This window comes from Miniopterus schreibersii, assembly GCF_964146895.1.
Source record: "Miniopterus schreibersii genome assembly, chromosome: 2".
Classification (NCBI taxonomy): Eukaryota; Metazoa; Chordata; class Mammalia; order Chiroptera; family Miniopteridae; genus Miniopterus; species Miniopterus schreibersii.
The window spans coordinates 51,887,163-51,913,739 of record NC_138102.1 but is presented as its reverse complement, the minus strand read 5'-3'; the positions used below and the strand labels follow the sequence as shown (position 1 = coordinate 51,913,739).

Here is a 26,577-nt window from a genome sequence, read left to right as displayed (position 1 = left end):
TGTACTGTTTGATTCCATTTATATGAAATTCTAGAATTGGCAAATCCATAGAGAAAGAAAGCAGATTTGTGTTTAGTTGCTGGGTGTGTGGTGTGTGTGTGTGTGGAATGATTGCTTAATAGTTATGGGGTTTCCATTTGGAATGATAAAATAATCCTGGAACTAGATAGTGCTAGTTATATGACATTGTGAATATACTTAATGCCACTGAATTGTACACTTTAAAATAGTAAATTTTGCAATATGTCTATTGTACCACAATAAACAAAATTAAAAGAAAAAAATTGCTGAGTTGAAGACTAGTTTAGCCCTGGCCAGTGTGCTCAGTTGGCTGAGTGTGGTCCATGCACCAGGGAGTCACCTGTTCAGTTCCCAGTCGGGCACATGCCTGGGTTTTGGACTCAATCCCCAGTAGGGGGTGTGCAGGAGGCAGCCAATTGATGTGATTTTCTCATCGATGTTTCTCTCTCATTGATGTTTCTATCTCTCCCTCTCCCTTCCTCTCTCTGAAATCAACTAAAAAAGGAAAAAAAAAAGAAAGCTATTTTAGTCTGAGCACTGATTTATCTTGAGAAGTTTGTTTTCTTTACTTATAATTTAATTAAAACAGGCCCAATTAAAGGAAAAGCACTGGGTTGGGAGAAGTTGCTTTTCCTTGGTACTTTTTTGTACCTTTTGCAAAGAGAATATATTACCTACTAAAAATTAATTGATTGAGAAATTCCTAGTGGATGAAATGAAAGAGGGACTTTAGAAAGCAAGGTCTAGTTTACTCTTCAGTTTTGCTTGCTGTGAAATAACCCTTTACTTTATTACCTAAGCTTCAATAAAACCTATTACACACCAATGCCTGTAAATTTTTTTTTTTTTTAAATCAGAGAAAAGAAGGAAAGTGAGCTACTCTGGGTCCAGGTGGCTAAACAGAGGGAGTAGGCATGAAGTGAAGTAAGATTCAGACTAGTAATCGGAAACAGAGAGAGTAAGAAATGAATAGAAGAAATGAGAAAAATATTTAGAGGTTGAATTTCCCCCATATATGGGATGGGGCTTAAGCTATTTTAACAGAAATAATCATTAAATATTAATATTCACTTAATATTAACTTTGTTTAGTAATTCATATTAAAAGGAAGAGGCTGCATGAGTTATGGATACCCAGGCAATTGGAACCTGGGTTACCAATATTATAAAGCAGTAAAAGTGACTCCTATGTAGAATTTGAAAAATTTCATAATAATAATACCAAGTGATGAATTTCAGTTGTAATTGAACAGTGGAGGCCTTGTTGAAATAACTTTCCAAGGTAAATAATTACAAACTACAAATGACTAGTTCTGGGAACAAAATAGACAGTTAAAACAAGAAAATGATTTCTAGATATAGTTCTAGCATTTTTGCTGTATAGAATAGCTCTTAGTTTAATAATTAGTTGTACATCTATTTTTCCCAACTGGGTAGTAAACAAAGCTGAAGTTTGGTTCTATTTACTTCATGTATTTACCCAGTGCCGGGCATACAGTAGATCCTGAAAAAGAAATTTTTATTAAGTGATCCAAATCTGTTTGATTAAAGTTTGAACAGCAGATGAGAGGGGTCATGTCATATAGGCAACTACTTAATTCTTCTGACGATAAGATTGAATGAGTCAGGCATTAGAGGATTTATCCATATGTCTGAATGGAAGGGAAAGAAAGTTCTGCGAATTCCTAAAGTGAAAAACCATTGACTTGCCCACGGGTGCTCACATTAAAATTGACATTTGTCTTAAAAATTTAAAAATTATTGCAATGGATTTTAAATCAAAATACCATTTTTTAACCATGAAACTGAGAGCCAGACTCTGAAGTGATCAAATATTTGTTTAACAGTATTGGGAGCTTTCACGGGCCAGATGTTGATGGAGAGATGTAAAGCTGAAGAAGATATGACCTAGGCATTCAAAATGTTCACAAAGTTGTGACATAAATAAATATAAAAGCAAACTCTTATCAAAATATAAATTCAATACTGTACAACTCAAGTACAGTGGAAACATGAAGGACATCATATCCAGAATAATTATAATAACTATTATCCATGAATTATAATTGTATTGCATCATAAATAGAATTTTGAGAGAATCCCTTTTCCCAATAAGGACAATGCTGTGAAAATTTTAAAGACATAATTTTTTCTTCTTGTAATGCACCATCTACATGTATTATGTATATAACTCAGCTTATGAAATTATTACTGATTAAATTGGTTACAGAAATATATAATAAAGTATTATATAAACTATTTAGAAGTATAAGAATGTTTTTATAATACATTTTGACATTTTGGGTATGTTGTTAAAAATTCTAGAGTGAGTTAAATAACTGCTTACTAATATAGACCTTGTCATGTAGTTTAAGATTCTGAATTTTCCTCTGGTGGTTTATGTCAGATTTTACCATTTAGTCATTACCTATGTTGCCTTGGATACCATATCATTCATAAAGCCTCTATAATATGCTCAAAACTGTTTCACTTTAGGATTGTCATTCTGCTGAAGGTTTATTTTTCTCTTCATTTGTTCTGTAGTTTGAATTACAACACAATGACTTATACATTATTTACAAAGGAACCCTAGGATTTCCTAGTTTTCAGAGATTATAATAGTTGCCTGGAATCTATAATCAGAGGGGTTAAGTCACAGTCTTGGTCTTTGTCATGTTAGACCATAAATACTTTCCACCTTGTTGAAATATTTATGACCTGCTTTCATTTTCTGATACTTCCCCTTCCCTTTATGTAAAATTTGAGGTGTTTTAGTATAATTTTAAGTTTTTAGATTGAACTATGTTAATATTTTTGTGAAAATTTAAGAAGTTGAACTACCTAATTATAATGCACTTTGCTGTTTTTCTTACATGAAATTTAACTAGATGTAATAAAAATTAATGAAATTCAAAATTCTGAGTTTATATATAAAGGAAACTGATTTGTAAAATGTCATACTTGCAATGTTCATCTTTCATCACAAAATATCTCCTATTCTAGCATAAAATATCATCATGGTTGTTTGGCAGGTTGAGATATATATACATACATGTATATATATATATATCTCATATACACACACACACACACACACACACACACACAATTCCCAGGTTAACCATTTAATACAGTATTAAAGAAAGTATCAACCATCTTGGAAAACAATTATATATGACTTCTTCCCATTCATGTGAAATACTAAGTTTCACTTTCCTCTTCATCAGAAAGCTGTGGCTGCTGCCATGGTAGCTTCCTAGTGGTTTCAGTCAGATGGTATTTATATTTTATCCATTTTTTTTCTTGGTATAAGGATTAGTTCAATGCAGATTGGTTAGTCTCTGCCAAAATGGAAATCCTATAAAAAATTTCATTCTGATAGTTTCATTCTTATGTCTTTCGCTCTGATAAATACATTAGTGTGGACATATATATTTGGATAGATGTACCAATGACTATGGACTTGTGCATGTTTGCGTCATTGACGTGTTTTATGTTCTACTGCCAAAATGGGTTATTGTCTCTTTGACTTTTTATATACATTTCATTTTCTGTGAGTTTAATAGACCAAGTACCATAGAAACATTTGTCCCTTTGTTACCTCTTCTTTAGCATCCTCAAAATCACATTCTTCCATATGAACTTGGCCATAGGCCTTAAGACACAAAGGCTTCAAGACACAAAGAGCAACTAATGTTCCAAGATTGTCCACATGAGAGAGATTTATTACCCATCAGAATTACTTTCATTTACCCTAGTGACTATACCCCATATTTATTTCTTTTAATGATTCTTTTAGTTTTATAGATCCTGATTCTTCCTTAGGCATCTCCTTTGCTTATTACTTTCTAGTGACTTGTCTGTAATTAACATCAGCTTGTTTCCACATTGTTTCATATTTCTTTCTCAACCAAATTATGTTGGCTAAAAAATGTGTTGGGGCATTCATTCTGTACCTTTCCAATTTTGATCTTCTTAGCCCTGCACCCTGACAGAGGTACCAAACATTCTGACATTCTGTTTTTTTAAGAAATTTAAATTTTATTTTTCCATTACAGTTTACATTCAGTATTATTTTGTGTTAGCTTCAAGTGTATAGCACAGTGGTTAAACAATCATATGCTTTACAAAGTGTTCCCCCTGATATTTCCGGTACCCTTGTATGCTGTACTTTACATCCCGTGACTGTTTCATCACTACCAATCTGACATTCTGTTTTATTTATGACTATCTTATTTGTGATTCAGCCAATCATCAAATCCATATGAAACCAAAGCCAGGCACAGATTGTACTCAGGAAAATCCCCCATACCTGGCCATCATTGCACTTGGTAAAATATTTTTATTTAAGTATTTAATTATTTTCTATAAAATACTTTGGACATTAGGCTATATGGACAGTGGAGCCTCACCTACATTTTATTCTCCTGAGCTTTATTTAGGCATGATTGAAAAATAAAAATTGTTTATGTTTAGGTTGCACAATCTTATTTTTTAGGTGTACAAATGGTAACCGCAATCAAGTTAATTAATACATCCATCATCTTACATACTGACCTTTTTGTGTGTGTAATGAGAACACTTAAGATCTACTTTCTTAGAAATTTCTATCAAAACTCCAAAGGCATTTTTCACAGAAATAGAAAAAAATAATCCTAAAATTCCTATGAAACTGCAAAGGACTTCAAATAACCAAAATATATCACCTATGTTTTAGAATGAAACAGCGGTGATGGTGTATAATTAGACCTGTTATAATTTCAGCCAGTTCTCCCAAGTTTCTGTTGATATTGGGTAAAACTATATTGGATGGATAAACATAATGGTTGTGCAGTTTTTGAATGGTATGCATCATATACTGAAGAAATGCATTAAATACTTTTGAAAGCATTCCAAATATACAAAAATGAATAACCACTAAGCTTATTTAAATATATTTGTCAGAGTCATACTTTTTTCTAGAAGTAGCCTTTATAGTTATTTTCTCCAATGCTTATTTTTGGTTTTGTGTCTCCTCCTCACAGCTGTGTCAGTGCCAATGGGAATCAGTACATAAACTTAGTATGTATTTGTGCTTGTGATGACAGAGTAAGTCTGTCATCAAAAGTTATGTTGTTAGGCAAATGCCATTGACTCACTGTTGAGATGACACATAATGGATCTAACAGCTTCATTCCTTTTGAAGGTCCGTGTTTGGAGAAAATATGTTTAGTGACATTTATCATGGTGAGAAAAACTTGAAAGTGATGCACAAGCTTTATGTCAACTAGACCCATTTGGGGATTGAGGAATCCCAGGAAAGAGGGAAGGATAGCTTTGGTAGGAGAAGTGCCTGCTGGGAAACCATGAAGGGAATTTCTGAGGACAGATTTACTTGCTGATGATTGGTCCTCTGGCCTGTTTCATTGTTTAGTTGGGCCTGAGCCCCAGGGAATACAGGACCACAAGGAAACGCTGGCAGATTGGGTGGTATATGTAATCCTTGTGACTGCAAATTGGAAGTGCAAGGTGGTATTTTATGACAAAATGTGAAAGCTAATGTTCTATGGCTAAAAGAGAATTCTAGAAGAAATTTGTAAGTCAGCATGTCTTCAATGCCATGAAATGAAATTACACACCGAGAGAAGATGGCATTCACGGTGGGAAATAGTCCAGTGGTAAAGAGAGCCTTCACCTGACCTCAAGGACAATACTCAGAAAGTGAACCTGGAGCAGAAATGAGAAAAGAATAGTAGACCACTTGTGGTTTCCTAGAACCAGGGCTTGACCCCATTTCCTTTTAGATTGTTACTGGTTAGAACCATTTCAGCTGCAAGGGCAAAACTGTATTCGAATTAGCTCCAGGAAAAGCAGAGATGTTACTGGCTCATGTAAGTGCAGAAAGGCAAGTGGGATTGGATTCAAGGGAACTCTCAAGGGACCTCGGTATCAAGGAACTGAAAAAGTTGCTCTTTTTCTACTTCTCTCCAGTCCTCTTTGCCCCTCTCCACCACTCTCCATTCTTATCTCTGCTCTCACATATTAAGTGTTATTGTTGTTTTAGATTTTGGGAAAATATTCTGATAATGCTTTTTAAATTAAAGAACTATGTCTTTGTTCCCAGCAGTCCCACTTTTGGGAGCTATCCTGTAGAAATAAATAAGTAGATAATAAAGAACACACACACATAATGTGAACACATAAAAAATATGAGTGCATATATGAGTGTTTACATATGCCTTAAAAAAGTCCTAGAATGATATGTATGGAACCATTAATGGTGGCTATTCTGGGAAAGCAATGTCTTGATGTGGGAAGGAAGAGAACATTCCTTTTTGGTGTTCTATAGCTTTGCCTCGCTTAATTGTATTATGACAAAATCATTTTTCTATTTCCTGTATAATTCTAAATTATGGAAATGAGTCCTTACAGAAAACCAAATGAAAAGTGGTTTAAGAAGGAAGTAGAACTCATAATACAAAAATCTCATTGCTGGAACATTTCTAGATCAGTATTTTGCCAAACATATACTGGGGAAGGTGTGAATGAGGTCACATAGCCTCATGGGTTGTCATGGTGATATTATCTAATTCGTTTCACATTCTTTGTTCAACCAAACAGTAATCCTAGAGACCTGTCTCTAGCTCGTTTGAATTTGGGGAAGCAATGGAAAGACTAAGTCACAGAGACACAGATGCATGCAGAAATAACGTGACTGCTGTTCTCCCCAATTTTTCCCTTCTTCCTTTTAGCCATTGTTGTTAAAGGGTTGACTTGGTCTATGACTGACAGACACCTCCATGGTTTCCCAAAAGACTACTTTAGCGTAGTGTTTTAAAATGATAAGCATATGTGGAAAGTACCTGGCTCTGGGAATTAGATGACCCAGATTTTAGTCCCAGCTCTTACTTTTGTGTCTATCGTTTTATCATTTACCTAGAACTCTACAGTTTACAAACAACTTTCAAGCAAACTGTTCTGTTTAACAGCTCTGTCAGATGCATGTACTATCACCCCAATTTTAAAGATTAAGAGATCTCATTCTAGAAAGGTTAAATTATTTGCCCAGTGTGAGAACAGTTTATAATTGGAATTGTGAGAGAAATGACACAAAACTAGGTTTGTAGTTTACAAGCCCAAAGCTTGTTTTAAGATACTATTGCCTAAGAAAGCCATACCTCTAATAAACAACACATGAAGGAAAATAATATTAGATCAAAGTAGAATTTAAGACAAATATGTCAAATGGGACAGAGAATAGGAAAACATTGAAAGCAGGTGTCCTAGTTTAAAAAAATATATTTTTTTAGAGAGAGAGAAAGGGAGAGGGAGAGAGAAACATCAATGAGAGAGAGACATGGATTGGCTGCCCCCAGCATGCCCCCTACCAGGGATCAAGCCTGCAACCCAGGCATGTGCCCTGGCCAGGAATTGAACCGGCAACCTTTCCTTGCATTAGACCACACCCACCCAACTGAGCCACACCAGCCAGAGCAGAAGTCCTAAATTTTTTTTAAACAAACATTATGATTCCTGAATAAAGAAAAGTGTGTTTTGTTTTATTTTAAAATCAGGAATAGAAGGCTGTTTTCATAACTTGAGAATATCTAAAACTATAAGCTATTAGACTTAAAATGAAACAGTGAAAACATTCTAATTAAACTCATTAGAATACAAGGGCTTTTGCTTTGACTGCTGTTGCCTAAACTTTTTCTGGAAGGTCTTGACCAGTGTTTTGCAACTCAACTCTCAACTGTCATTGTGCACACTGGTAGCCTGGAGAGCTTTTACAAATATCAGTGCTTATCCAAACACAGAAATTCTAATTCAATTTGTCTTGAGAACCAGCATTGGTAAGCAAGCTCCCAAGGTGTGAAATGAAGAGGAAACCAGACAGATGAACATTGTAGAATTTCCCCCCACCTATTTTTGTAAGATAAAATCTTAGTCATAATGTCATGGAGATACCTTTTATTTGTGTAATATGTATCATTTTAAAATATTTCAGTCAACATTATCACATTTTATTCCTACTACAATCTTAAGTGGTTTTTTAAAAATTATGTCCTAATTTTATACATATTGGCAACTGCCTTCAGTAATTACCTCTTCACCAAACCTATTTAAAAATTGTCTTGCACTATTGTTGATGGATGTAAGGCTAAGCCAAGAGGATGAAAAAATATATACAGCAGTAAAGCTGTTCTCTAATGTTGAAGCATAGCAACCAAAATAAAGATAAAACTAAGCATGACGCTCAGTAGCTGTAATTAGCTATGAAAAATTAGAAATGACAGGTTCACAGATAATTTGAGGGATAGAATTTCATTATTTTTCCATATTATACATTTAAATTTAGTATAATCATAACTTATTACCTGAAAACCACAGATATTACCAAAACATTAAGTTCAAAAGCAATGATAAGACTTCATGAAAGAACAAGGTAATAGGGCTGCAGAACTGAGAAATATAAAGACTTGAAGAAAAAGGAAAAGTAAGAGGTACTACAGATGTCAAACATGACCTCCCTGCAGGAACTGTAAAGTGGCTACAATGGAAGAAAAATTTCAAAGTTGCATGCATATTAGTAAAGAATCTTGGCAATTTCATAATTCACCAATTAAGATTGTGACCCAAACACCAGAATACTGAATTTTATTTTATTTTATTTCATTTTTGTAATCAATACTGGATTCTCTAAATTTTAAGAGAAATAATCTAATCTGGATGTGGTTGAACGTGGACCTATGAGTTAGGAGGTCAGGGCACATGCCTCGGTTGCCTGCTCTATCCCCAATAGGGGGTGTGCAGGAGGCAGCCAATCAATGACTCTCATCATTGATGTTTCTATCTATCTCTCTCTCCCTCTCCCTTCCTCTCGCTGAAATGAGTAAAAACATATTAAAAAAAAATCACCAGCCTTGATCCTAGATCCTTTGAGTCTCTTATAACTGAACTTGTTATGAAGAGCATTGGGCCACTAAAAACTCACTTCACTCTCCTTCCAAGAGAGTTTAAGTCTGGTGCAACCTTTAGACATATTAGGCTATTTAAAGGATTCAGATGAGTTGTAGAATTGGTGCTGGCTACAGTCTTCAAAAGTTTTAAGTGGCATTGATAATAATAAGACGGAACCCTCATTTGTATAAGTTAAAACTTTAAGAGAGAGTGTAGAACAAGAGACAGGGAGAAATTATTTCAGAAATGTATGAACAATAATGCCCCCTGTTGGTACTAAACAGGATTTACTGTTTGAATAGGGATGCTTCAATTTGTAATACACGGGATGCCAGCAATGAAGAGAATCCATGGGATTCAAGCAGAGGCTGTGGAATATGAAGTTTTGGGAATCGTGATTTACATAGTTTTGAGGATGGTGATTTCTAGGTTCTGAGGTTGAAGATTGCTATAAAACCTTTATGAAAGATATATTTTTACATTTTTTCTTACTGCTACACAGTGATATCTTATTGAAACTGAAGTATATATTAGAATTCATTTTTGTGTTGCCTACTGTGTATTAATATTAAAAGAAATATGAAATATTTGCTTTTAGTGCATTCTACAGCATGAATTAAACATCCTTCAAATTTACTATTTCCTATGTGCTTTGTACCATTTTAACCAAAGAATTTGTTTATATGCATGTGCATTGGCTAGCTATATAGAAATTAATTCAAATTGAGACTTGCTTCTTACTAAAAAGTGGTATGCTATTTTTTTAACACAATCTTGAGTGTGTTATATGAAGTTTTATTTACAAGAAAATTCTGTTTTGCTTTTACTATGTACCAATATTTACTCACATCTATATATTTGTCTTTACATACACTTGATTCTCATTTTTCACAGTGTTATGTTCTATAAAGTCAGCTCAAATATTGAGTGAGTAAATACACAACCATGGCTCCTAGAGGAGGTATAGGTTTGGATGCCTGTGAACCTCTTGTCACATTTTCATCAACTGATCAAGACATAACTTTGCTTTTGTTTTATGTGTTTCTGTGTAAGGACACCTTATTTAATTTATATATTTCCGATTTATTGAGATATAATTGATAAATAATAATATGTAAGTTTAAGATGTACAAAGCAATGATTTGATATGTGTATATATTGTAAAATAATTACCACAATAAGTTTAATAACGCCTGCTCACATGGTTATCTTTTTCATGTGTGTGGTGAGAACATTTAAGAAATACTCTTAGCAAATTCAAGTATACAGTACTGTTAACTATAGTCACCACGCTGTACATTATTAGATCCCCAGAACTTACTCATCTTATAACTGAAGGTTTGTATCTTTTGACCAACATCTTCATTGTCCCACCACCCAACCTCTCGAAACCATCAATCTACTCTGTTTCTATGAGTTCATCTTTTTTAGACTGCACATATGAGATTATCCAGTACTTGCCTTTCTCTGTCTGACTTATATGACTTAGCATAATGCCCTTAAGCTTCATTCATATTGTTGCCAATGGTAGGATTTTCTTCTTTTTTGTGACTGAATAATATTCTATCGTACATATATACCACATTTTCTTTATTCATCCATTGGTGGACACTCAGGTTGTTTCCATGTCTTGCCTATTGTGAACAATGCTGCAGTGAACAAGGGGTGCAGACCTCTTAGAGATGGTGATTTTACTTCCTGGAGCTATATACCTAGAAGTTGCTGGATTGCTAGATCATGTGGTAGTTCTATTTTTAATTTTCGATGAACCTCATACTGTTTGCCATATGGCTTACCAATTTATTGTCTCAACAGTGCACAAAGGTTCCATTTTCTCCACATCTTCTAATATATAATGTTGCATCATTAACATTGAACTCATGGCCAACAGCATTTTAACTCATGTTGAATAAAGCTTATCTAACAGGTATTTTCTCCATGAAGCACATCACAACCTTCTTGCACTTGGGAACACTAGATAGTATGTCAGAACTGCACTTGGAAGCCATTTTAATAGTAAGTCACTAATGAAAAGCACAGAAATGCAAAAAGAAATGACACTAAATAGACCAAGAAAAAGATACTTGTTTAAAATATTAGAGGTGAGACACGAATGCAGAGTGTCACCTTGCTCGACCTCAGTTGGGAACATGCACATGAGGTGATGCAAATTTTTTGCAACTCTCTGCACGTCCATGAAAGAACAAGAAAGTGCCATGAGTTTTGATTCTGGAGTTACAGAATTTTGGCAAAGAGGCAAATTTATGAATATGGAATATTACTGTAAATCCAGTTCTCACCAACCAACAAATACACTCTTTTTAAAAACATGGAGGTGAAAGTCACATAACAAAATTAAGCATGTTAAATTGAGGAGTACTTAGCACATTCACAGTGTGGTGGGACCATTATCTCTGAGTTCCAAAACATTTTTGATACCTCACAGTGAAGCCCCGCACCCATTAAACAGTCACTTTCTACTCCTCTCTTTCCCTAATCCTTAGTTTAGTAATCTGCTTTCTGTTTTTATGGATTTACCAGTTCCAGATGTTTCATATAAATGAAATCCTGCCTTATAAAATCTTTTGTGTCTGGCTTCTTTCATTTAGCATGTTTTCAAGGTTCATCTAAGTTATAGCACATGCCATTATTTCATTCCTTTTATGTGGCTACATAATATTCCTTTGTAACAACTGCATTCTTTTTTTTTAATTTTTAAATTATTTTTCATTATATTTGACATTCAATATTATTTTGTATTAGTTTCAAGTGTACAACAAGTGGTTAGACAATCACATACTTTACAAAGTGTTCCCCCTGATACTTCTAGTATTCAAATATTAGGGGGGGCAACTGTATTCTTAATTCTCAATATATTATAAAAGTACTTGCTCCTTTTTATTTTTTCAAAAAATTACATTTATCACAAACTTTGGACAGAGATGATTCTGTAAGAAAGTTTGAGATATTTTGAATTTAATTGATAGGACCTAGGAGGCCAAGATGTCTGATGGGAGACTCTGGGTAAGATAATCCTTTTGAATAACATGATGTTTTCAAAGACTGAAAAAAAAAATGTTTTTTTGTCTGCTTCCCTGGAAGCCTGTCAATTTTTCTTTGTTATTAGGCGTTTGTAGTAGCTTAATATTTGGTTACTTTACTTTCCTTCTTTGGCTGCTTAGATGGTCCTTGTGAGGATTTCCATAGTGTGTCCTCTGGTTTCAGCATCTTCAATAAGTTTAAGTGCTGTAACCTTTGGTTTCTACCTGAAGTTCTATGTACTAGAATTAAGAAAGCAGAGATCACAAACAAGAGATAAGTTTGTGGTTTTCAAAACTGACTAAGGCTGCAGCACAAAATGTCTGCTTAACGTTTCTTTAAAGTAATAAATAAATCTTAAATAAGACTAAAAAAAAAATCTTAATTTCAAAGTGGAGATCCATATGGGAAAATGCCTTACTTTTACTCAAGTCCATAAAATCAACTGGTGGGAAAAATATGAATATGAATGGTGTTATGGTGACATAGAATAGATATTTCTCATGGAAAGTTCATTAGTTGTGATAAAGTTACTGTGATATTTTGAGAAGATAAATCAGCCAGGAATTGACTCAAATTACTTGACTCAAACATATCATCTATGAAATAGAATTCCTCTACCATACACAAAGGGAGAAGGTTAATATTAATACACTGTTTGTAGCTCTATTATAAGGATATGGTGGCCCCTTCCCTGGACCACACAAAGGAAATATTGATAAATCTCCTAAGAAATGTTTGACTTCTTGACTTACGCAAACAGTGGTCTAAGGGTGAAAGTGATTAGTAATAAAATAAGGAGAAGAGCCTAGAAATGGATACTTAACTTCATCTTCTGTATCAAGAATAGAATAGAAGCTTTCCTCTATTCTTTACAATCACTAGCTCCACATACACATTTATTCTGATCATTCCCAAAGAGAAAACACTTAATAAAATATGCCCCATTTCAAAATTTCTCCTAAGTGGCTGGCTTCTGTGGATGCAACATTGCCAAACCTTGTGCAGGGATTTTACAGTAATAATTCTCAGTGCTATAAATCTAATATAAAACATTACCTATGTCTTCCTTATGCCCAGAGAAATTGAAGATAATGTTTTGTTCTATAAAAACCTTAACTTGTGCACACTGTATATATCTGATGGATAAAAAATAGCCATTCCTGGTAGCTAACTTTAATTGCAATATGCTACATGTCAGCAGCATTCAGAAAATGCATTTTGTCTAAGATAGCTTGTGTGGAGATGTCTTGAAAGTGTCAAAGACAATCAATCAATCAAATTTCAGAAGCTGAGAATGTGAGAAATACTAATCGGCACTAGTGTTGACTTTTATCTTTTCCATTTATCATCTGACAATACTTTTAGGTAATTATTTAACACGAGGAAGGGAAAGAGATTTGGAAGGGAGGGAAATTGACACTGGTTACTAGGAGATTTAAAAAAAAATCTTTCCCTGTATGTGGGTGTGTGCACACATGTGCTCCACGGTAGAAATGGGAAAGAGGCTAATTTTATAAGATTCAGAACTAATTTTATTCTACTATTTAAAAATGTAATTATGGTATATAGAGTGAAAGTGAGCTAGAGTCCGTATTATTGTAATTTCCTCTTTACAATATCCTGGAGAAATGCCATCGACTTTCTCTTTGGATCATCAGCTGAAAAATGGGTAGTCAGCATGCCAAACGAGCCCACTCCATCACTGGACAATTCTAAATGATAGGAGTTTCTTAGCTTCTTCCCTATTTGGGTCTCCATTTTGATTTTTGGAGCAGACAGGAATGAATAGTCTCCTGCTTGATAGCCTTACTTGTTTGAAATAATTATTATATCTCCCCATGAACCTTTCCTTAATAGAGTTCCTATTTCCTTCAATTGTTTCTCTTAATCAAAGATTACTGTACCCCTCACCATCCTGATAGGATTTCTCAGAACATATTCTACCTTGTGCCTTATAATATTATGCTCAGAATTGAAAATAATACTGTAAGATGATTTAATCGGTTCAGGGTGGAGTCAGAGCACTATCAGCCTACCATGACTTGGACACTATAATTCTATTCACAGAGCTTACAATTAAAGCAGCATTCTATCGGTCATTATTCTACTGGCTCACATGAGGTCAACAAGCGTTAGCTAAAGTACCTGAAAGCCAGGCCTCTGCCTCTCTCCCTATCTTGTTTTATACCCATTAGGAGGCTACTATCAAGAGAATAGAAATTAATAAGTTTTGAAGATGCAGAGAAAATGGAACCCTTATGCACTGTTGCTGGGAATGTAGAATGGTACAACCATTATGGAAAACAGTACAGAGTTTCCTCAATAAATTAAAAATAGAACTACCGTATGATCCAGCAATCTCATTTATGGGTACATACCCAAAATAATTCAAAGCAGGATCTCAAAGAGATAGTTGCACACCCGTGTTCCTAGCAGCACTATTCACAAGAGCCAAGAAGTGGAAGCAACCCAAATGTCCACCGACAGATAAATGGAGGAAAATGTGGTATATACATAAAGTGAAATCGTATTTACCTTCAAAAAGGAAGCCTTCTGACACATGCTACAGCATGGCTAAAACTTGAGGACATTGTGCTAAGTCTAATAAGCCAGTCACAAAAGACAAGTACTGTATGATTTCACTTAGTTGATGTACTAGAGGAGTTAAACGAAAAGAAACAGAAAGTAGTCTAGGATGAGAAATGGGAAATTAAATTAATTTTGAATTCATCTTTAAACTGTTAGAGAATGATGACATTTCAATTTTTAAAAAATTTAAAACATTTTAACCCTAATATTGAGATAAAAGAATTGCATGCTATAAAGTGATGAGTGATCTGCTTGAAGGAAGAAAATGTAGTTCCACATAAAAAGGAAATAACACATCAAGAATACATTTGCTTGATCTGCTATAGTAATTAACTTGTTCCTACATGAATTTTTTTTTAATCCTTGCCTGAGGATATTTTTTCCATTGCTTTTCAGAGAGAGTGGAAGGGGGAGAGAGAGAGACCAATGTGACAGAGACATATTGATAGTTGCCTCCTGCACTGCCCTGACCAGTCCTGGGGATGGAGCCTGCAACCAAGGTATGTGCCCCTGGCCAGAATCAAACCTGAGAACCTTCAGTGGGAGGGCCGGCGCTCTAACCACTGAACCAAACTGGCCAGAGCCCTACATGATTTTTAAGAGTGTTTCTAAGATACTAGGTATAAAAAAAATCTATATGGTATTCTAAGTTTATTTATTTTATTTTATTATTTTTATTGTTGAGAGTATTACATATATGTTCCCACTCCTTTTTAAAATGTTTCTCATTCTTTAAAAAATAGTCATGAAATTTTAACTTTTATTTTGATGTGTTTATAGGGTCAATTTTCTTGTCATTAATGTCATGTCAGTAATAACTGGCTGCTTAGAGGGTGATGGGATAGGGAGAGTCAGATCCAAAGATTTAAGCAGTCTTAGGTTATCTTTAACCTGCTTACCAAGCCGGCTGGCTGCTTATTGACTGTCTGGGGCTAAAGCATTTTCCCCCCAGCCTGCAGATTTTTATGTTGAAAATGAAGCCAAGGCTTCTAAGATGTTTGAGTTTTGCAGATGTTTTTCCTGATGAATTCACTTAGGAGCCATAAATCATCATGATAACTTAATGCATAGCACCCTTCTAATTTGCAAATTCAAGTCACTTGAGATCTATAAAGCAGTATGTCACTATAATCAGAGTGAGATCTCCCTTACATAGAGAATCATTAAAGCAGTTGAAATTTAAGTATGGCTTTCTCTCTCTCTAGCTTCTAAAGTTTAACATCAAGGAAGATAGAAGAATTACATTATTTTTTATTAGATAATATAGCCATGGCCTCTTTCTTATACAAAAGGTTCATAACAGTTCAAGAAATTGATATTTAAAGTGCATAATTGGTTTTTAGTTTCTGAGAGAACATGAAATGTATTATGCATGCTGATACGGACATTGTAATTTAAAAATGTGAAAAGGAAAACTGATACTGTACAACCTTTAAAAATAAATTTTAGAGAGAAGTCAAAAAGAAGGCAGTGAATGTAACAGAGGGCTTTCTTTGTCATTTATTCTACCTGCCAAACCACTGGCTCATAGACAATGAGAGAATCTGACAAGTAAAGAGAAAGCAAACATTAAAAACTTCTTTGGTAATTTCAGTACTAGTTTATTAACTTGAATTAGCTTCTTCAAGGTTACAGTGCAGAAATGATGTTCAATACCCTCAACATTTGTTGTAAATCCCTGCTGATAAAAATGACTTGAAAGCTGTTTGTAAATATATATGCTAGATAAAATTATTTGGAGTCAATCCATCAAAAAAGTCTAATATCAAATGTGTGCTCTATTCTCAATACTTGAATGGGTACATCTGGCTGACTGCTGGTGGGTTAGGGAAATGGGCCAATATTGTTTTAAGCACTCTGGTTTTTTCAGTTTGTTATTTTTCAGTCCTTAATGGTATCTTTATACCTCTTTGAGCCCCCTGAAATTCTCTCTGCTATATCAAAACATGCTTTTATATAACCCACAAACTTAGATGGTCTCTGATTTTAATTGGAAAGAAAACCTTAAGTTAAACAAACAAAATTAAAGCCAGTGGTTAAATCAGGATTCAGAGGAGACTTTTGTACTTTGTAAAATAATCCCATGAAGATTATAGTCTAATCTATTTTGTAAAAAGATAAAATATCTAGAGAAGACTTTATAATGCAACACAGTCCTAGAAGGCATAGCTTCTAAGCACAGTATTTAAGCACTAAGAGGCTGGCATGTAGCCTATACCACCAGCCTAGATTGTCTGCAGTTCTAGTTACACAAAATCTTTTACTTTATCTCCATACATACACTTGATCTCATAAAGAGCTCATAAGGAAATGGATTATAGTTTTTTCCAATTTTGCAAGATACGTTGTTTCCCAACAATGTTGCTAAGTGGCTAGTTGGATTCAGCATCAAAACATAGAACCAGAGGCCAAATGGTGATAATTGCTCAATCCCATTTCCAACAAGGAAATTTTTTATAAACATACATTTGTAATTCCCTTTCATCTACTTAGCTAAAACAAAGTAACAGGCCAACAGGATCTAATAATCTTCTTTATGACTGAGTAGTCAGCTCTAGTGAAGTATATTAGAATCAATCAGTTGTCACAACTTATTGGGAATTTACTAAATTATGCAAATTTGATTTGTTCAGGATTTATTATACTAAACTTACCACATGGAAATGGGACTTTATGAAAATTTACTAACAAAAGAAAATCAAGAAGAAATAATACCTTTATTTGCGCTTGACTCAGATCGAGGGACATTCAACAATCTTAGGCCATGTGTGTGATCTATCACAAATCACTACTTTCAATAAAACATCCACGTGGGTTCTATAAAATGAATATGGGTTACAATATTAAAAATCTTTGATGTTTTTCATAGAAGAAGAGAGTAGAATGCTGATTGTAAGGGTCTGGAGGCTGGAGAAATGGGACGATGTTGGTCAAAGGGCACACACAGTTATACATAAGTTTGGGGAATATAATGTACAGCATGGTGACAATAGTTAATAATATTGTATTGTATACTTGAAATTTGCTAAGAGAGTAGATCCTAAGTGTTCTCACCACACACACAAAAATGGTAACATATGAAAATATAGAAGCATTAATTAGCTTGATTGTGGTAATCATTTCATAATGTATATATATATCAACTCATCACTCATATACCTTAAATGTATATAATATTTATTTGTCAATTATGTGTCAAAAAGCTAGAAAAAAAATCTATGTTCTTAGAATAAATTCATAAGAGGCATACTTTGGAAAATTGTTCTAGTGGTAATATCTAGCTCATATATGACGCACAAACATGCTAATCTTAGAAGTGGAAAAATTTTCTGAATTCTTGAGTATATAACATTTCAGTAGAAGTTTTGATAAAAATTCCCAAACCAAAGGGGCTCCTCAACAAAAGAATGATGTAGTATATGTACCTATTTCATTAACATAAAGAATTGATTTCAGATGACTCAAAGACAGATAACCAGTCTAATAATAAATAATTAAGCAGAGCTTCAATAAATTCTATGAGGTAAAGTGAGTACACTTTAGGTGAGTAAATGTGAGACATCTCTCTATGGTCTTAGGAGAGTTTGGCCTGGCTATGCATAGTAGAGTGAGACCATCAAAAAAGTGTAATGTTTAATGATTAATGGTAACTTATTCCATTGAATGATTTTGGTGGGGTGAGGCAGGAATTACATAAAGCTCTCTATTTCCAATAATTTTGGTTAATGATCTATAGAATTAATCCCCAAGATAATATTGAAATCTGTATGAGCCTAGTTTAAGGCAGGGGCAATTTTGCCTCTCATGGGACATTTGGCAATATCTGGAGATGTTTTTGTTTGTCACAACTAAGGGGAAAGCTACTGGCATCTAGTGGGTGGAGGCCAGGGTGCTGCCTAACATCCTGCAATGCACAGGACAGCTCCCCACAACAAATTATCTGGCCCCAACTAGTATTAGCACTGAAATAAGAACTCCTGCTTTAGAGATTTAAAAAACAAAAATCTCTGCAGGATAGGCAGAGAAATGAAACAAATGTATCTGAGGGTAAAGATAGGTGTTTTCAAGAAAAATTTGACTTTGAGTCAGTACATTTGTGAAATGAAACAAAAGGGAAGATAGGCAGGGAAACTGAATTGCTGTCAGTTCTTAAATAGCTGTTAGCAATGAAAATTCAAAGATAATTGGGCGAGGTAGCCAGAAACCAAGTAAAATTAAAAATGCTTTGAATATAAAATGATTATAAAGTATAAGCCCGAGAGGTTCATAATGAGATCGTATCAGGCAAAATTGGTGCTTTGAGGCCTGCATCTAAAGGGGAAGCAGTTTTTGTCATGTTGTTCAGATTTGGAACCCTTCTGGCCTCCATAAAAGTTCATGTACAAACATGCTTTTCCATCATATTATATTGTCCTGTAAAATCAAGGCTCATCTGAGGTTCTGACACCCTTTACTTTGCCTTTTCTTAGGTCATGGCCCTACCTATAGTCGATTCCAATATTTTTAGAATGGGCTGCTTGAGAATGCACCCCCTGCCTCCAGAGGTGCTGCAGCTGGGGAGTGTTAGGTAGACTGGGTGTTTGGGGAAGTCAGGGTGTGACTGAGGGGAAACCCATGGGAAGCCTGGGGTTCCTTCATGCCGGTCTTGCTCCCACTCGGCTTTTCCCTTCCTTTTTCCCTTTATCTCCCTCCTCTCTCTTTCACTCCATGTCTTTCTCTGTTTATTTCTGTGAACTATTTGTATGCTTTAGTTCATAGTACATTATCATTTATTTTGATTGTTTGTTTGTTTTAATCTTCTTTATCTCTGGCCCTCATTCCAATTCAAACCCATTGCCATGGGTTACAGGGCAATGTCTTTGTTATTGCCACTTAAATAGGCATTTACCTTATAAACTCAGTAGTAGTGCTTTTGATTGTATAATAAATTCAACAGAAATTCAGAATCTTATACCTCAGTAAAGTTTTTAAGAGTCCAGTGATGTGGGGCACGTCTACATATCCCTCCTAAGATACAGAGCAAATTGTTGCCTCTGGCTCCTACAACCAACAAAGAGGCACAATGCCTAGTGGCCCACTTTGGATTTTGGACATAATATATTCTTCATTTGAGTATTTTACTATGGACTATTTACCCAGTGACCTGAAGTGCTGCTAGTTTTGAGTGGGCCAGAACACAGAAGGCTGTGTGACAGGTCAAGCTGCTGTGTAAGCTGTTCTCCACTTGGCTCCTGGAGTGTCAGTGGCACATAGGGATGCTGCTTCAAGCCTTTGGCAGGCCCCTATAGGTTAATCACAGCACATGCCCTTAGGATTTTGGATCAAAGCCCTTCCATCCATTGCAGATAACTACTCTCCTTTTGAGAAACAGGCCTTGGCCTGCTACTGGGCCTTCATGGAGACAGAATGCTTAACTATGAGCCACCAAGTTACCATGCGACCTGAGCTGTCCATCATGAACTGATGTTATCTGACCCACCAAGGCATCAAGGAAGGCATGAAAAAAAGCACCCTATTATCAGATAGAAGTGGTACATAGTCATTGGTCTCAGAATGCCCTGAACGCACAAATGGACATATGAAGAAGTGGACATAAATTACATTGCACTATACAGCTCTATTCTGTTCTGTCCCTTTATTCATTCATCACTGTTCATAAGATCTAGCTAAATCACTGTGTGTTTATCTAAATCATTGCTTCTAGCTGCTGCATTTCATATTTCATGGTATCCATAGTATTGCAGAGTTGTAGCCAATTAACTTTTTTCTTGCAGTGAGTTGTACCTAGGTTGTCTCACCAATCTGATGAGCACCCTCATACATGTCCTGCTATGGGTACCCAGAAATGTGATCGTGCTTAGAATATTTGATTCTTAATCTTATCAGATTGTTCTCCAGGATGACTACACCCAGACTTTATCTCAACCAGCAGAGCATAAATGTTCTCTTCTACCCAAATCCTCACCAAAAACTTAGTGTTATACTAGCTTTCTAATTTTGTCTGTTTTTATAGTTATAAAGAGATTCTTATTTTTGCTTTTAATACGTATCTTAGATTAGTAATGAATTTGAGCATTGCTAGGTATTTAGACTTATCTTTCTGTGGACTGATTATTTTTGGCCTTTGTTCATTTTAAAAAATGAATTTACTGTATTTTCCTTGTTTTGTTAGAGTTCCTGTATAACTTAGAGATTAATTCATGGTTAATTTTCAACATGTATTATATTTTTTCTGTTGGGCTGTTATTTTTCTGTTAACTCTGTTCATGGGATCCTTCATTAAACAGGAAACCTTAATTTTGATTTATGCGATATATATCATTTTTGGCTTTCTGTATTGTGTTTTTGGAATCTTTGTTTTTAGGAACTTGTTCCAATTTTTAATTCACAAACATATTCTTTTATATTTTTCTTCAATTAGATTTGTATTTATGCCTTCCACATTTGGCCTGTATTCCATTTGTAATTCATCTTTGTACAGAGTAGACGGTAGGGACACAACCTTGTTTTTCTTTATACATTGAGCAAATTTTCCTAATACAATTCACCAAATTATCCCTCTATTCCTTACTGTTTTGAGCTGCCATCCTTGTTATATTTCAAGTCTTCTTGAGCATAGTTCTGGATTTAATATTCTGTTCCTTTTTCTTTTTTTGCCTATTGCTGTGGCAGAAACACACTTACAAAAAATGCTATGGTTCTGACCCTGAGTGAATTGAGAGAAAGAGCCAGCCATGACTGCCTGCTCACCATTTTGTCAGGAACAGATTATCTTCTTTTCAAAAAAATCACCTTGCCCGGCCGTGCGTGGCTCAGCGGTTGAACGTCGACCTAGCATCCAGGAGATCGGGGTTCGATTCCCCGTCAGGGCACATGCCCAGGTTGCAGGCTGCAGCCAATCAGTGGCTCTCATCATTGATGTTTCTATATCTCTCTCTCCATCTCCTTTCCTCTCTCTGAAATCAATAAAGATATATTAAAAAAAAAAAAATCACCTTAAGGTCCTACACAGACATGACAGGCAAGAGGAAAGCCAAAAACAACAGATAATATGAGTAGAGTGACAACTTCTAGTGACTTAAAACATTCCAGCCTGAGATTCATAAAGAGAGTTGACTTAATGACAACAGGATCCTTTCCTTGAGGTGTATCTCCAAATGACTAGTGAATTAAGCTCTTCTTGGATAGCTACAACTTTTTCACAGTGTCTCTCAGGTGTATGCCATCATTTCCATTCCTGCCACTATAGCATTGGTTCTCACCCCCACTAACCATAACTTGGTTTTATAATAGCCACTTAAATTTTTACTCAAATCATGCCTTCTGTTATCAGATTGATCTGAAACAATTGGCTGGTATGGGATCTCTTCACTGGATCTCCATGGACTACTGTGTATAGCTCAGATTCCTAGGCCAGCATTCAGCATACCCGATGGCCCAAATCTGTTCTTCCAAGATCATTACTCACTACCTGTGTATATCAAATAGCCTCAGGTAAATTGTCCTTCCTGTTCTCTAGATATGCTGTGTGATTTCCCACCTCTGTATGTTAAAAATAATAGAATTTAAAAAATTAGAACAAAGTTGGAGATGATCTAGCTCAACCCTCATTATACAAATGTGGAGACTGAGGACCACGTGATTATTAGCAAGCATAGGGACTTGCACTCACACTTGCATCTCAGACTTGCAGGCTTATTCAGTTTCTACTACACTAAATTTACTTTGTTGATGACCTTTCTTCTGGCTCTAATGCTTTCCCCAACAACCTCTCCCTGCCTGATCTTCTTGTCAAAATCCTGCTTTTTCTGAAGGGGTTGAGTGTTACTGTCTATCAAAGCTTCCCCCTAATCCTCTTAGTCAAAGTGAACTCTTCATTCCGTAATTTATTATGAAACTCTACACCTCTCTTCATGAACTTATATATGCAGCCTTGGAAGATAGCATTTGTGTCATGCTATTTTCCTCCTAAAATCTATGTGTTTTGCAAGGAGGAGCTATGTCATCCTTTCAGTGCTTAACACACTGAAATCACTTGAATAATACTTCGGTGACGGCACAGAAGTGGCTCAGTCCTGAAGCACTCAAGATTGATTGGCAGCCTATCCTTCCATAGCGTATGTGTAGTGGGGTGGAAAAGAGAGATCCTGGAATAGCTTGCCTTTTTCTTTAGCCCATATGAAGTATCTTAAAAGTTTGCCATGAATGTCTACTTCTGTTATTTAACAACTAACCTTGCATCATCATAAAATGAGAGGGCAATAGCTCATTGCCATTTTTCCCCAAATGTTAAACTAATCACACTGCTATTAGAGGGATCATCAGAAAGAATCTAATGAGAATCAGAGGGCTGAAGAATTATTTGATATTTCTTCCTTTTTAAAATATTCTTCTTCCCCCCAAAGCAATGTGTATAGATGAGTGATGTCAGGTAGTGCTGATATGAGAGTTGGCTGATAGAAAGCCAAGAGGGAGAAACGAATATGGAAATAATATGATTATTAGGTCTATTTTTTTTTAAGGAGCTGTGTGGTAGTAAATATTAGAAGATTATTGCTAAATAGAAAGCAGTTAAATATTGTTCAGTTGCTAGATAAAAAAATATTCGAAGATATTTATAAAATTCTAAGCAGAAATCAAATAACAAAACATGGTCTCTATGATGTGCTGGCTAGAGGTCTAGCAGAATGCTTAAGGCTGGTACTGAAGCAACAGCAGCTAGCACTATTTTTTTTTTTCTTTAAGGGAAACACTGAATTATTTTTGGCAGTATTCCATGCCCCACTCCTTCTGGGAGAAAGGCACCAGATAAATTAGTCATTTAAGGAGAGAGACATTTAGCAATTTCAGAATTTTAACTTGTTACAATTTGAAGACTAGGTAAAATGTGAATCACTCACTTCCTGATTTATGAGGTTGGCACAATGTACATAAGACAGAAAACACTACAGCAATTTTCATTTCTTTGTTTTTCTTATTGGTTGAAATACCATAGATTTATAATGGACTTGTTTTGTTGCTGACCATGTTTTCAAAAGTATAATATATTTCAGTGAATCAGTATAACTTCCAAGTACTGTCTTAAGCAAAATTTAGTAGATTGAATGGCAGGGCCACTGTTGTAATTTGTTCCAGTCTTACATCTTTGAGACAAAAATAATGAATACTAATGGGTTCCTAGATATGCTTTCTACTCAAAATCAAATATTTCTTTCATATCTACTTAGTGGGAAAATTTTAACCTTTACATTTAAATCATTTTTTGTGTTCATATTTTTTGAAAACAATTTTAATCTATCACCAGATTACATTTCAAGGCAAAAAAGTATAATGACTAGGATTTTGCTTTAGGGAGTTGGACATATTTTGGATTAAATCCTGATTTATTATCTACTCCTCTTGAAGTCAGAAAGGACACTTAATCATTCCAAGTCTTAATCATCCTGTTTACTCATCTGTAAAAATAGACATTAAATGAGGTAAGGATTGAATGTAATATATTATGTAAAGCATTCAGCATGACGCCAGAAGCATGGAAAGTTCTTAATAAATGGTATATACTATTAGCTGTGGTATCATTATAATCATTGTTGTCATTTGTTATAAGCCTTACAGTAGTCTCAGCTTAGGATAGACAAAAATTAAGGTGATACATACTGATGTTGTGTCTAGACATAATATTGGTTCCAGCAATCATTGAGATTATACATAGGTGATCTATTTTAATGTCCAAAATGTGCAAAATTGTGCAAAATTAAATTGCGTGATAACTTCTAAAATATAATAAAATAATGGCTGTAAATATTAGAATTTCCCCGCAGCTACTTTTAGAAATGCAAATCTAATTGTGTTTATTCTCTTGCTCTAAACCCTCCAGTGACTTCTCACTGCACTTTGAATAAATTTAGACACTTTAAAATACCCTTAAAGGTTCTATAAGATCTGACTTGCCTCTCTTTCTGGTCCCACTTCCTTCCCTTTCTCCCTCTCCCCTCACTCAGTTTATTTGCCAAATATAGTTACCTTTTGTTTGTTCTGGAATATTCTTACTGTCATCTCTATCATGTCATTGTTTTATTTTTTGACTATCCAAAGTTGTCTCGTGTGCATGTATGTGCACATGCACATGTAAATACTTATACATACATATGTATATATAGCGCCATATATATTATATATGTATTTGCTTGTTTTTGCTGCTTTTTCTCTGCCTTAAAGAATGGATGCTTTAGCCCGGCCGGGCGTGGCTCAGCAGCTTAGTGTCGGCCTAGGATCTAGGAGATTGGGGTTCGATTCCCGGTCAGGGCACACGCACGGGTTGAGGGCTTGATCCCCAGCAGGGGGCATGCAGGAGGCAGCCGATCAATAACTCATCATTGATGTTTCTAACTCTCTCTCTCTCTCTCTCTTCCTTCCTCTCTCTGAAATCAATAAAGATAATATTTTTTAAAAAAAAGAATGGATGCTTTACAAGACCAAAGACAATTGACATAATTCAAAATTTTAATATCTTTAGTGCTCAAACATTGGCACAATGTAGGAGCTCAATAAAAATTTTATGAATTAATACATAAATGCATAAATAAATGAAATATGCTCATATCTGGTCAATTCATTTGTACCTTAATTTGTACCCCAACCTTAAAAGATCTCTCTCATTTTTATGTAAAGAAAACTGAAGTCATTATTTATAAGTAGTATTTTTATTTTTTATAATATTTTCTAGCTAGAAATTTATTTTAGCATGCAAATTAATTGTAAGGTTACTGTAGGAAAGGACTATTTTGTACACATTTCTGCATGCTTTTAAATTCAAATACTGAGTGTCTAAAAAGTTCATCAACCTTTTCTAAGGTCAAAGTTGTTATGCTTGAAGCCTGGGGACAGGTTCTAACAGCATTTTTCATAAAAACTAATCTCACAATAGTTTGATAATTCAAGACACAGAGCCTATTTGTGTTTTTCTCTTCTAAACTACCACAGATTTACACTAGATATAGTTTGGAGCATAGCAGCAGAACATGTATTTCCATAAATCGGTCCACTTGAGGGATTTTAGAGCTTGCTCTTCTACCTGTTCTATATTGCCTGTTTTAGAAGGTCAGAAGATTCACAGTTCAAAACAGTGATCTCCTGGGAGTTATGGATTTGTCACCATGGCAACAAGCACAATAAATCACTCAGCAAGAACAGGGGAAAAGATGATCTTTTATTGTTCCACAGGCAAATAGGTATCAACAAACTCAACTTTTACAAAGTGAACGTATAATCCTAATGTAAAGGTGACTAATATTAGTTGTGAGTATCATAATTTCTGGCATTTTATTCCCTTGGCCTAAAAATTAAATAGGTGATAGAATGTCAGTTTTGAGGAAGACCATTATTTAACTGCTCTAAATTGCAATGCCACCTATTAATATCAGTTTCTAACCTTAATATACAAAGTACTCAAGGCAGAGTAAGGTTAATCACTATTCATCTATGTAGGTTAAAACATAAGGAATGAAAGAGGCATTTAAATGAACAAATACGAAACATTAGAGGTCAGAAGAGTATCTTACAAAACCTTTTATATTTGAGTAGTCAGTCAACAAGGCTGAGAAGAATGGTCACCTGGATGGAGAATCTTTACCTCCTGGAATCTGGATGCAAAACACCTAGAGGAGCTGTGAATTCTGTGTCTCTTCATTTTAGAAGCCTCTTGCTGGTTGATGCTGGCATTGGTCTGCCTCACAAGGCACACAAGGAAAGCTGCACTAACCACATAGTGTTTCAGGGGGGTGACAGGGATGAGGCTGGAATAACTACTGGCATCAGAGTTCTGAGGAGCACTTATCACATTCTACTGTATGGTTGGTTATATTTAGTCACCCCAGTCTAGATTGTTCAGTCCATGTGAAAAGATGGTGTCCTATTTTTAACAGTAAATGCCTGTTGGCAGTGTTTTAGAAGTTCCCAAAAATGTCCAGCCAGTGTGGCTCAGTTG

General features: G+C 35.0%; 1 long non-coding RNA gene across 3 annotated transcripts in view; it reads right to left on the bottom strand.

Annotated features, from left to right (window-relative positions):
• Nucleotides 1-26,368, bottom strand: part of LOC308553392 — a 31,800-nt gene extending 5,432 nt beyond the window's left edge. Inside the window, exons 1-2 of one of the 3 annotated variants that reach the window (XR_013998238.1) lie at nucleotides 26,224-26,368; nucleotides 21,342-21,547 (exon numbers count right to left, since the gene is read on the bottom strand). This is a non-coding gene — a long non-coding RNA (uncharacterized lncRNA). Of the gene's footprint in view, nucleotides 1-21,341; nucleotides 21,548-26,157 lie in introns of all 3 variants that reach the window. The other 2 variants (XR_013998239.1, XR_013998240.1) reach the window with 2 other exon arrangements.
• Nucleotides 26,369-26,577: the final 209 nt, after the last annotated feature.